The sequence below is a fragment of the Maylandia zebra genome, linkage group LG7, assembly GCF_041146795.1.
Source record: "Maylandia zebra isolate NMK-2024a linkage group LG7, Mzebra_GT3a, whole genome shotgun sequence".
Lineage (NCBI taxonomy): Eukaryota > Metazoa > Chordata > Actinopteri > Cichliformes > Cichlidae > Maylandia > Maylandia zebra.
The window spans coordinates 68085331-68097750 of NC_135173.1; the positions used below are offsets into that span (position 1 = coordinate 68085331).

The 12420-nt window shown below is 45.4% G+C and overlaps 1 long non-coding RNA gene across 1 annotated transcript; it reads left to right on the forward strand.

The window, feature by feature from the left end:
- The first annotated feature begins 8149 nt into the window (after positions 1 to 8149).
- Positions 8150 to 9708, forward strand: LOC143419747 (uncharacterized). The gene is made up of 2 exons (XR_013099757.1): positions 8150 to 9037; positions 9118 to 9708. It is a non-coding gene; the product is annotated as an uncharacterized LOC143419747 (long non-coding RNA).
- The last annotated feature ends 2712 nt before the right edge of the window (positions 9709 to 12420 follow it).

The window sequence follows — 12420 nt, forward strand, 5'->3', positions numbered from 1 at the left end:
GGCCCACTTAGGCTGCGTTCACACTGCAGGTGAAAGCGCATCAAATCCGACTTCTTTGACCCTCTGCGACCATCTATCCATCATGGTGTGACAGTGTGAACGGCACAAATCCGATATTTTCAAATCCGATCTGGGTCACTTTCGTATGTGGTGCTGAATCCGACACATATCTGATGTTTTAGAAAGCGACTGCTGTTTGATGGTCACGTCGCATTAAATCCGTCTTTTATGTCACCGACACAAGACAGACGCCAATTGTGACAGAACTGCTGAGTTTGTTAGTCACGTGTAATACGTCAACATTTGTAAAGGTCAAATTGTGTTTCTGTTGAATAACAAACTTTATTGTTTATTGTCTGTGAGAACAAATTACTGTGGAAATGATGTTATGTCTTTTGTTCTCACAGCATCGTTGGCGGCACCTGTGTCCGATAGATGCCAGTAAAAATCAAGAACGCCTTGTATTTGTTTTTCTACCTGGCGGAGTTACAGGATTCTCTTTCTGTTAGCTCTGTTTTTGGTGTCCAAGCACACCAGGAAAGCACCTGTGTAACATCTGAACGCGCCCCACATAAGGCAGGCACCCCTGCCTCTCCTCTGAGCGCCTGCCTCCTCCTGCCTCCTGTAACCCGACTAGATGCCTTTGACGTGGAAGATATTTAACGTTTTAATCAGGTTTGTCTTTTTATTTTGTTTTGAATTGGTGTCACGTTATGATTGTATCTGATCTAAAGTGATCCTTAAACTTGAGTGATGGTGAGTGAAGATTAGTTTGCACTGAAAGCAGACACAGCTGTGTGTTTGATGCTGCCTGCAGTGAAACAGGACAAGCCCGGGCCTGTGTGAGACCAGCCGCACACTCATTTCCAGAGAGGATTATCAACACGAGGGTCGAGTCTTCTCTGCACAACTTTTAGTTTTTACAAAACTTGCAGGAAGACGCGGCCTTGAAGGGGAGACCAGCTACAGTTTTGACCTTTAACATAATGACTGAGCAAATCGTTGGCTCTGACCGCTTCTGTAGTTTCGGGATGGAGATGTACCGAAACAACAGTGAGACAGAATTTTACAGGCAGCTCAGAAATAAGCCGTTCACCTCCTGCTCAGCTGGTGAAATAAAAAGGGTAAAAATTTCATTTAAAAAACCAAACTACAGCGGCACTCAGCATCAGAGCGAATGCCGCTGTGAGGAGGCGGAGCTCCAGCGTTTTTCCCCTGTGGGCTGTTATGAGGCTGTAATGCTCTGTCGACAGCCTGCGTGAGTCTAAAGGACTCTCTCTGGGCAGGAAGTCTTTATTTCCCTCTGCAGGCGTAAAGTAATTACCTAGCTCCGAGTGTTGCACGGACATGATGTGATTTCAGTAATTGACTGGTTTTTTTTCTTCATGCTTCCAATATTTTTATCACAACAGGTGGAGCCAAAGGAGGTGATTTCTGCAGGCCCGTCAGCGCTCGGGGAATTTTCCCCAGAATGACGTCACAGACCGATCTCCTCCAGAACGCTGGCAGTTGTGTTTCCGCGTGAAACTCACAGAGGTGTGGACTCGAGTCACATGACTTGGACTCGAGTCATTAATTTTATGACTTTAGACTTGACTTGAAAAAATGTTCTAAGACTTGTGACTTGACTTGGACTTTTACACCAGTGACTTGGGACTTGACTCTGACTTGAGGATAATCAGAATCAGAATCAGAATACTTTATTAATCCAGAGGGAAATTAGGGAAGGCTTGAGACTTGCAAAACAATGACTTGGTCCCACCTCTGGAAACTCACACACACAGGATGTTACTGATGGAGGAGACTGTCATCACTCTACTCTGCTTCAATCCCCTTGAAATGGTCAGTCAGTTCACCCACCTTGTGTCATGGTCCCGGGCCATGTGGGCCCAGTATTTGCAGTTTTGTGTGTTTTGTATTTCATTCCCTAGTCATGCCTTGGATTATTTAGTTAAGATGGTCCTTATTTGATTACCTCCTGTGTGCCCCTGTGTATCTGTGAGCCCTCGTCTCTCCTTGTGTTTATTTCTATGTTTTCCCAGCCCGTTATGTCTGTGTTCTCCCCGTGCTCTCTCTCCTCCTGTTTGAACCTCTGTACTTCCTGTTTTACTTTGACAGTCTCCCGTCAGTGTTGTTTACTCCTGCCATGTCTTGTTATGTTTATCTGTGTCAGCTGTGTTCCCATGTGTGGCCACTTCCCCTGATCGTCCCTCTTGTGTATTTAGTCTCTGTGTTTCATGTAGTCTGTGTCGCGTCGTCTGTGTTACCACCCCCTGTGTTCCGTATGTCCAGCCATAGCTTTTCCTTAGTTTATGTCCAGTTTAGGTTTCTGTTTGAACTATTACTCTTATGCAGCCAGAATAAAAGGCTCGCTTTTGTTTAACTCCACTCCTGCATCCTCGCTTGTGTTCGCTCCTGGGTCCACCACACACATTTCCGCACGGTCTGCCTCCGCAGACCGTGACACCTTGGCTCCAGGACATAAAGAGCAGTGCACCTGCTGGGGTTGCTACTCATCCTTCTATCGTCTCTGATTCAGCTGTGTCTGAATGTCTGAAAGGATTAAAACATCCTTCAAACAATGAGACCTTTGAGTCCTGCATTTCTCTACCAGCCCTGCACTTATTTCCTTCTGAAGCCCTAACAATCTGACCTTGATCCTCAATGTTAGCTTAGAAATGGAGAACAAGCGAAGGTTTGCCAGGAAGCACCTGTTTTAAATTTGTGTGGGAATAAAAATCATTAGTTTTACTCAGTTAAAGACAAATCAAATTGTATTGAAAACTGAAAAGCTCACAAACAAAGTGGGAGAGTGGGTGTGTTTTCTGCTTTGATTGACGGTATTCTAAAAAAGATTTGATTTGCACAGAAAAGCTCTGATTTCCACACACGCAGTGTTAAACTCGCTTGTTTGAAACAGAAGTGACGTTAAAAATGAGAAAGAAAGACGAGAACCGAGAACGGTCCAGAGCCTTGGGCGTCTCTCAGCTCTCACTTTGTGATCTCAGGTCGGCTTAAAGAATCCGGATTAAATTACGGTGACTGATCACACGTTCCTGCCGTCGATGCAGAGGTCACGGCGCAAGTTTGTGTGATGTGTTGCAGAGCTGCACAATGTCACGGTGATTTCTTCTGATTACTGACCGTGCAGCATGTAAACAGGACACATTAGCCTCTCATCTGATTTGCAGCTTATATAAATACTTTCAGGGGAATTGTTCAGCGGACGGATTACATTTGGAAAGAAGAAAGAAGCGGCTGATGTGACTCGTCAGTCCCTCGTTCATTCTGCATTCAGACTCGCGTCTCTGCTCTGCAGACGGCATTAACACGGTTTTACTGTCAAACAGCCGTCGCTTCATTTTCTGCCTAAATCCATCCTGCAAACAAACGTCAGTCAGCAGCACCGCTCTGCAGCAGCAGGACGTGCTGTTTGCCGTATACGTCCAAATGTAGACACACAAACAGCAGGACAGAGGCAGCACGGTTGCATAATGACACCCAGGCTAATGCGGTTTCCGCCTCCATAATAGACTCGCTCAACGAGCCGTTTACAAATGGAATCTGCTGCAGACGTCCGTTGGCTGTTTTTCAGAAACGCCAGCAAAAACACACACAGAGGGGTGTCCACGCAGGAACCAACCCACACACCTGAGAGCAGTCTGGGTGGAGGCCCAGTGACATGACAGAACCAGCGTGGGCGTCTCACGGCGATCGTGGGGTCACAACAATAAGCTGTTAGTACAGCACAACAAGCCTGCCATCGCTGTTATCAGCAGGGGGCCGATGATGCACATCAGTCATACTGCACGCAGTACTTTAAAGATCCTATTAACGACGTTTATATTTGGCTTGTTTTCTAAGATCGAACACACTCGCTATGTGAGCAGACCTCGCTTTGTCAATCTTGATCTTTAAAGATAATCAAAAGATAACTTTATCATATTTCCTGCCTTTAGACAGTTTCCAGCTCCCTGACACTGACTTCCACAGACAGATGGAGCGTTTCCAACCAAACCCGGTGAAGCTTCCAGACCATTTGTTTAACAGGTTTGGATGCACTGGACGGAGAGGTTGGACGATGATACTCTTGCACGTTCGCTCCACCAACGGGACATCAAAGTGAATCACACGCTTTCATTTGTAGGAGGAGAGAGCTTCACATTTACTCCATCTGGGACAGTTTTCAGAGCTCGAGTCTGAAACTTGGGATAAGCTTCTCCTGACATTCATCCAGCACCTCTGGTTCCCCCATTAATGGTAAAAATGATGTTTTTAAAAACCTTTATCGTTTAAATGTATCTACATTTTTATATTTGATAAAGATGAACGTTTAAACAAAGATGGGTGTAGCCAGCCAGCCACAGCTGTCGCCATCTGGTGGCATTGAGACAGACTGCAGGCGTAAGGCCGACCCGGAGCGCCGTCTGAGCTCAGTGTGTGGTTTGCGCCTAAAGAGAGGCCGTTTGCATCCACTTCAGTCGAAACACATTTGGCAGCTTGTCAGTGCACACAGAGGATTTCAGCTTCAGCATGAATGACTATCAGCTCTCACAGTGAGCCGGCCCCATCGTGAAGATGTCAGCGAGTGAGTCTGAGGCCGTTCGCAGCTCCCCGCTGATGACGGAGGCTCTGCTGTCGGCTCTGATTCGCAGCGTGTTGCTTCCTCGTTAGAAACACATTCATATCTACACAAACAAGCTAACTGACATAAATAACGCGCTGCAGAGCTCGTTTGCACCGTGCTTGTTATTCAGTTTTAAATGCATCATCCTTCCATTTTTTTTATCCAGCTAATGACTGAAAGCTGTTAAAAAGGGATCCTGTTAAAGTCAGTGTAGAGCCGAAGAATGCGATGAACACCTCGGTCTCAGAGGCTCGGTGAGGTGGTTGATCCTGATCACATGCTTACAGAAGCTCTGCAGGATTCACAGTTTAATGGTTAATGGGCTGATTCTTATACCAGGGGCGATCGTGGCTCAAGAGTTGGGAGTTCGTCTTGTAATCGGAAGGTTGCTGGTTCAAGCCCCGGCTCGGACAGTCTCGGTCGTTGTGTCCTTGGGCAAGACACTTCACCTACCGCCTACTGGTGGTGGTCAGAGGGGCCGATGGTGCGATATGGCAGCCTCGCCTCTGTCTGCCCCAGAGGCAGCTACTCTGGGCAGGAGGCAACTGTGAGAGTGAATGAATAGTGGCATTGTAAAGCGCTTTGAGGGGTCCTGAAAAGCGCTATATAAATGCAATCCATTATTATTATACCGCGCCTTTATTCCACCTGAGCACTCACAACGCTTTACACAACAAGCCTCATTCTCCCAGTCACACCTGTGCTTTCTATCTAACAGAGTCCAGTGATCGCTCAGGTTAGAGCTGCTTTACCTGCAGAGCTGCAGCCACCTGGGCTCAGTGCAGCTCCTCACGTCACCCTCTGTCTGGACTCCTGTGCCTTTAAGGCAGCTTTCTTCTGATTGGCTGCCCCTGGTTAGAAGAGTGCGATTACTAAAGCCTTATTGAAGATGAGCTCGAGCGCTAAACTGTTCTCAGTTAAAGTTCTGGGACGATCCACGAGGTTCAGCATTATGTTGGTTGTTTGGATTGCAACGAGATCTTCGTGTCATTGCTGATATGAACACGTACAGGACGCGTTTCAGACGATCAAACACATTTTAATATTAGCCAACAAACAACAGCAAACACGAAACATTAAATCCATGTCTGTGTAGCAGCAGAGCAGCCAGACGTGATGGCTGCTCCTGAGCTGCAGACCGTGGCGTGATGTTGCAGCCTGCTTTGTCACGCAGCTTCGTTTACCAGATTTCTGGAGCGATGAAAATGAACATTAAGTTTTTCAGTCAGAGCCGGGTCGTTTTTTTCCCTTTAATATAAAAAAGGATCTTTTGGAAACTGCACTTTGTGTTTAGTGTTAGATCTCTAACATTAAAATCAGTTTAATGATCTGAAACATGTGCAGTGCAAACACCTTTTCACTGCACTGTATAGGAGATGTGATTTTCGTCACCACCATCGTTTAGATTCCCAGCAAAGTTGGATCCTGTACTTCTGCTTTTAAACCCCAAACAGAGACGACAGACGAGCGACTCCTGGGCTAAGAATGCCAGTAAAGTCAGTTATTCTGGCTCTGAGTGGTGCCGAGTCCCAGGACGACGACGTAGTAACTGAAACGACCCTTTTCTGATCCTTCCACAGAGCATGTCAGGAAATTCCTCCAGAAATTTAGGATTTTTCTTGTACTCGGTGCTGCAGCTTTGATCTTTCCTCCATAGCGATCACGCTCTTCTTATCTTCTAAGCCGGCTTTTCTACTGCCGCTTGTGTGAAGGCGACGATGCTCAAAACCCACGTCGCCTGAGTCCGCCCCGTCCGCCCCGAGGGACAAACACAGGAGCAGTTTTACAGACAGAAACTCATCCTGCTGATTTCCCTCCAATCAGCACCGCTGCAGCGTACGAGCTGAACGTAATGAGGCAACGTTATGGCAACAAACCCCGTGACCTTTGACCTCCTCCTGCACAGAAGCGCTGAAGCTCATCCGCGCTGAGTCTGGCTGGAGCTGAATGATTCAAATGTAAACTGAAAGGAACACAAACAAGGTGTTTTCTCACTTTGGCTAATTATGCCCTCGTCTCCCACAGGCCTCATCAAAAAACATTTATTCCTGAGCACAACAGACTCATAATTAACAGTTAACTGAATAAAGAGTCTCCAGAGGCAGCACTTTGCAGCCTGCACATTTAGTTGGCACGTCTATCTCTTCTTCTTTGTCCAGCTTGGGCTGCATCGCTCCACTCCAGACAGAAGTAAATATATAAAACCTTCATTTTTCCCTCAGTATGCTGACCTTCATCTCTGTTAAGCTACGAGAGAACAAGAAGAGCCTCCTATCAATAATACCTCACGGGCCAGATGAACCTGTAGAAAGTGTTTTATTCTCCCGGCGTCCGCACAGCAGTCAGGCTAATCGCATTTCTCCTAGAGGAACGATTAGAAGTCGGTAATCTGATCATGTGTGCAGCAACAAGCCTCAGGTTTGCTGTCATCAGTCAGCAGAGAGAATGATCCTAATCAGGCCTTTAATTTTCATCAGTTCACAGCCGAGATGAACCCGATTAGGTTCTGTGTGGAAAGCAGAGAGATTCCTGTGGTCTGTCTCAGTTGAGACTTGCTCAACAGAGCCGACAGCTTCCTGAGACTCTTTGTTCGTTCTCTGAAACATGTCCAGCCACTGGACAGGACTGATCCCTGTGAAGGGAATATTTTACTGATTTCAGAGCAAGCACGCGGGATCTGTGAATGTAAACCTGATGTTTATTGTAAGTTTGTAGCTCTGCTGCACAATAAGCGGCACAAACAGGATCGCTCCACTTTTGCTCTGAAGCTAGTTGTCTTCGTTAAATTAGCGTGACATCGATCTGAGCGGCGTTTACTGAGCGAGAAGAAAAGTTTCCTGCGTTGTTTCGAGACGAATCGGGATCAGACTAAAGCTCGAAGCCTTCAATGTTAGTTCAAACGCTTCAAATGGCTGCTGTTAGCTGAGGGCACAAATGGGGCTGCAGGTAAATAATGAACATCTGTTACAGCTTAACCTTATATTGGGATATAATTTTTATAAACAGCTTCTCTTTTATCAAAGACAGGTGTACAAGCTGTGCAAGCTTAATGTTCAAGCTGAATTTACCATGAAAACGTCCTGCAGCGAGGCACAAAGTGCAGAGCGAGAAACTACAGAGGAGATAAGACACAAAGGTAACGACGTGCAGGCAGAGGAAACGAGGTGAACGGAGGCGAGGTGCTGCGCTGGACGTCCTGGGACGACCCATTCAGAGCTAAAGGTCAAGCTTAGCCAAGAGCCAGCCCAGCTCTGGGAGAGCCGAGACACCAGTAGGTCATACTGGGATTTTTAGGTTGTCCACACCTGAACGTTACATCCTCGTGTTGACAGAGGCAGCATAACCCAGATTTTAGTAAGACAGCAGGGCCCTGTTTCAGGAAGCCGGTTTAGTGGAAACTCTGAGTAAGTATACCCTGAGTTAACGAAAACTCTGGGTTTTCGGTTTCACACAGCGAGTTCAGATGAAGCCTCAGTGAGTCACTATGACGACACACTCCGTGAAGCTAACCTGCCCCTAGCAGGTTTACTACAACTAACCCTGACTGTCTCCGCCCCTTTGTCGGAAACCTGACAGTAGGAAGTGTCAGACATGGCGTGCCCCTTCCTTGAAGAGCCAGTAGATCGTGAAGCCCAAATTCTCCGCAGAGCTCTCCGCCGGGAGAGAGTGATCAGAGCGCGTTTGGACATTTTATCATTTCCTGATGATTTCCTGTGTGAACGTTACCGTTTTTCAGCACAATCTATAAGTTATTTGAATAACATCCTCAGGCCATATATTACGCATGTGACACATCGCGGACATTCTCTCAGTTCTGTACATATTATTTGTATTGCACTTCGGTTTTTTGCAAACGGGAGCTTTCTGTATAATATTGGTGACGCTGAGCACGTTTCCAAGGCTACCGTCTGTCGGGCAGTCAGGAATGTTACAGTTGCACTGAAACGTCTCCTGTACTCGTGTGTGGTGTTCCCCGGTCATAGACCCACAAGATTTATCAAAGAGGGATGCCACAAAATTGCAGGTATCAGGATGACCAAAACTTAATGTATGATGTGGTGATACTTGGACTACTACTTAAATTTTACATTTATTCTCACGGTTCCCAGGCGTGATTGGCTGTACAGATGGCACTCACATTCCAATCATTGCTCCTTCAGTAAATGAAGGAGACTATGTGAACAGGAAGTCATTCCACAGCATTAATGTACAGGTACATAGTTCCCTGTAGCATTTCAAACTAACAAATTATTTCATTATAGTAATGGATGCTAATTTGTGTTCTCTGCACTGTGAAGATCATATGTGATGCTGCCAACATTATCACAAATGTGGAAGCCAAGTGGCCAGGCTCTGTCCATGACTCACAAATATTCCGTGAATGTACACTGAGCACAAAATTTGGACATGGTGAGTTGAGAATACTTTAAAATATATAAAGACCAATTGCTTCAGGGACATTTGAACTGAAGTGTATCCTTCTGTCTTAGGAGAGTTCACTGGCTACTTGCTTGGTGATAGGGGGTATCCATGTTTACCCTATTTGCTTACCCCTTACCCTGACCCTGAACTGGGCCCACAGCAGCGATATAATCTGGCTAATTGCAGGACAAGAGCCAGAATTGAAATGACTATCGGAATGCTTAAGGCCCGGTTCCAGTGCCTGCAAAGACTCAGGGTCACCCCAGAAAGGGCATGTGACATTATTGTGGCATGTGTGATTCTTCACAACATTGCCACAATTAGAGGAGAACACTGTCCTTCTGAACCAAACATCAGCAGTGATCCAAACCATGAACATCCTGACCCTCCCACGGACATACAAGATGGAAGAGCAGTCAGAGACACCATATGTCACAATCATTTCCTTTGACCCATCACCTCAACATGTTGAAAGAAGAATAAACAGATTTTTTGTTCAACTGGCTTTATTGGTCGCCTGTGTTTCCTGTACACAAAGTATTAAAAGATGTAAACCTCATAAAGTGTCTCTGTTGCTTCCTCCTCTGTAACAGCTGTCAATGTTTCTTCATTATTTTCCTGTAGTAAAGAAATAAACAACATTGCTGTTCTACTGTAAACTCATATAATCTGTGGAGTATTACTCACAACTGCATGTTGGTCTGGCTCAACAGGAGGCTGCACCAGATGCAGTACACCATCACCATCAACTGATAGAATATGAGGTTTATACAGGTCACTTATAACTTACAAGGGACCAAATGGCAATTAACAAACATACCAATCACCTTACACTTCATTGTCATTATGCTCTCAAAGACAACCAAGCCTGAGGGAAGGCAAAATCAGTAGGAAAATAACTTCACTACAAAATAATCCATTATGGTAAAGAGTTTATCAAATGAATGAGCAGCACTGCAAAGGTGACTGTGAAGAAAGGATGTATGCACATCATGTATTATTTTGAATTTACCCCTTATGTAGGCACTTGTGTCTTGCGGGGTTATTGACTCAGAGGATGTCCCCGCAGAGATGCCTTCGGCCACAGGGCGCCCACTGTTTTGGCTGAGGGCCAACTGCTCAGCCTCTGTGAGTGGTGGTGGTGGAGTACCCCCACCTGTTTTTCGGGCCTCCGCTTTTTTTCTGTTGGCTATAACGGGCCACATTTGAGCATACAGAGTAAGCAAATATGTACTTGTAATGTGCTCAGATAATTTCAATAAGTGCTTACAGAAAGAAAATTAATGTAGCCTCTAACTGCAATTGATTTACATCGGACAAACAGACCAAGCACTATGGCTCATAATACAATTACACCTTACCTGTTTGGACTATATTTTTATATTTCATTTTTACTTGCTGCCAGGAACGTTTGGGGCCTGTTGGGTTGCACCTGCGCTCACATCACGTCACAAAATAAAATGTATGAAATAAAAAATAAAATAACATATGATAAAATAACGTGTTAAATGGGTGGAAATCCCTCGATCAATGTTTATATTAACACTCAGGCATTGACTCTGTCGGCTATGTTTTGCCATGCATGCTCCCTTTCTTTTGCAGCTGAGGCTGTGTTACTTTTTTTCTGCAAAATTTGCATGTTATCGGCATATGCTGCCATCAGAATTTCGGCCTCAAGCGCTGTGAAATACATTGACCGCGCCTTCTTTCCCTCCGTCTCCATGGTGACTCGCTTAATCTGTGCTCCGCTTATCAGGGCTTTATGTATCCTCGTCCGCGCGCTTCACTTGGGGTTAAAGCAACTCCGCGTTGATTGAACTAATTGTTATCAGCCTTTCTGAAACCGAATATTCCGAGTTGGACAGTTCGGGGTTACTCAACCCTGAGTATCGTTTTTCACTCTGAGTTTTCTAAACCGGCTTCCTGAAACAGGGCCCAGATTTTCAGAGATGTAAATAGGCTTTTATTGCCCTCAGCAATCCAGAATAAAGACACAGCTTTGCATATTTTACTCCAGCAGACACAGTCACACTGTTTTCATCCAAAACACTGACTTTCCTCTGAGCGAGGCAGCGGTCAGGTGTCGGTGCAGGATTTGGAGGCAAAAAGCAGCCCAAAGGGTTTCCAGCACATAAAAATGCAGAATCTGCTACTATTAAATCTGTAATCCTTCATTTTGGTGGATTTTCCAAATCCAGACACTTCAGGATGTGATTATAAGACAAAATTTTAGTGGCTGGAGAAGAGGACGGTCTTCATCTAATGCAGGCCTGGAGCTCAGCAGTGCATGAAAGCCTCATTTAAAGTATTCCTCCAAGTTTGGTCCTGAGTCTGCTGACATTTCCACAGACTAGTCGCAGTCTATACTGACAGTATACAACCCCACAGTGATACCATGTCTATTTCAATCGTTCTTATTTTGCCTTTCAAAATAAAAGCCTTTTCAAATTGCCCATTTAAGACCTAACTGTCATGGTCCTGAGTCTGCCGACTCAGTGTTTTGTTTCTTTATGCTTTTGTTTATTCTGATTATGTACTCCGTTATGATTTGCCATTTGTTAGGTTTCCCTGGTCCCACTTCTGTCTGCTTGTGAATCTGTCTGTTTAGTTCAGTGTCTTGTCTGGTTCTCTGTGTCTGAGCTTCCTGTTTTATTCTGAAGGTCCCCGTCTCATGTGAGTGTGTTCAGTTTCCGTTTCCTCCGTCCCGTCAGCGCTGACTTCTTCCAGCTGTGTTGCCCTCCTGTCTCTCATCCCCTGATCACTGCTGTGTGTATTTAAGCCCTGTGTGTTCTCCTGCCTGTTGCCGGTTCGTCTGTGTTTCACGGTGTCCTGTTCCTCGTCTGCCTCTCCCCCCATTCGTATGTTCTCCGGTTTGTTATTTAGCTTTCCCAGTTTAGGTTTGTTCTGTAAATTCTCTTCCCTCACTGCCTGTTTTTGCCACTCCACTTGTAAATAAACGTCACTCGAATCATCAGTCACTGCCTGCACTTTGGGTCCTCCTTTTCCTCCAACACCACGTGACAAGTTTTGGATGTGACAGTTGGGCCTCACAGCACGGAACCGAATGTGAAAAGGTTTGGAAGTTGTAGGAAAACCGCTGAACGTCACGATGATTCCAAACCGGTTTCCAAAAAAAGCTGAATCCTTACGAATCCTCAAGAGATCCGAAATGACCGATAGGGACATTAAATACTGACTTTATCATTTTCCACTCTCAGGAACACTTCTCTCTTATTTTTCATGTTAGAAAACAGCCAGAGAGCTCGATCGATTAAACTCGAGCTGATTAAACATATCATCAGACATTAATGAGCGTTACTTAAACGTATGATTGGATAACCACCGTGTGCTGAGTAAGCAGCTCGGACACA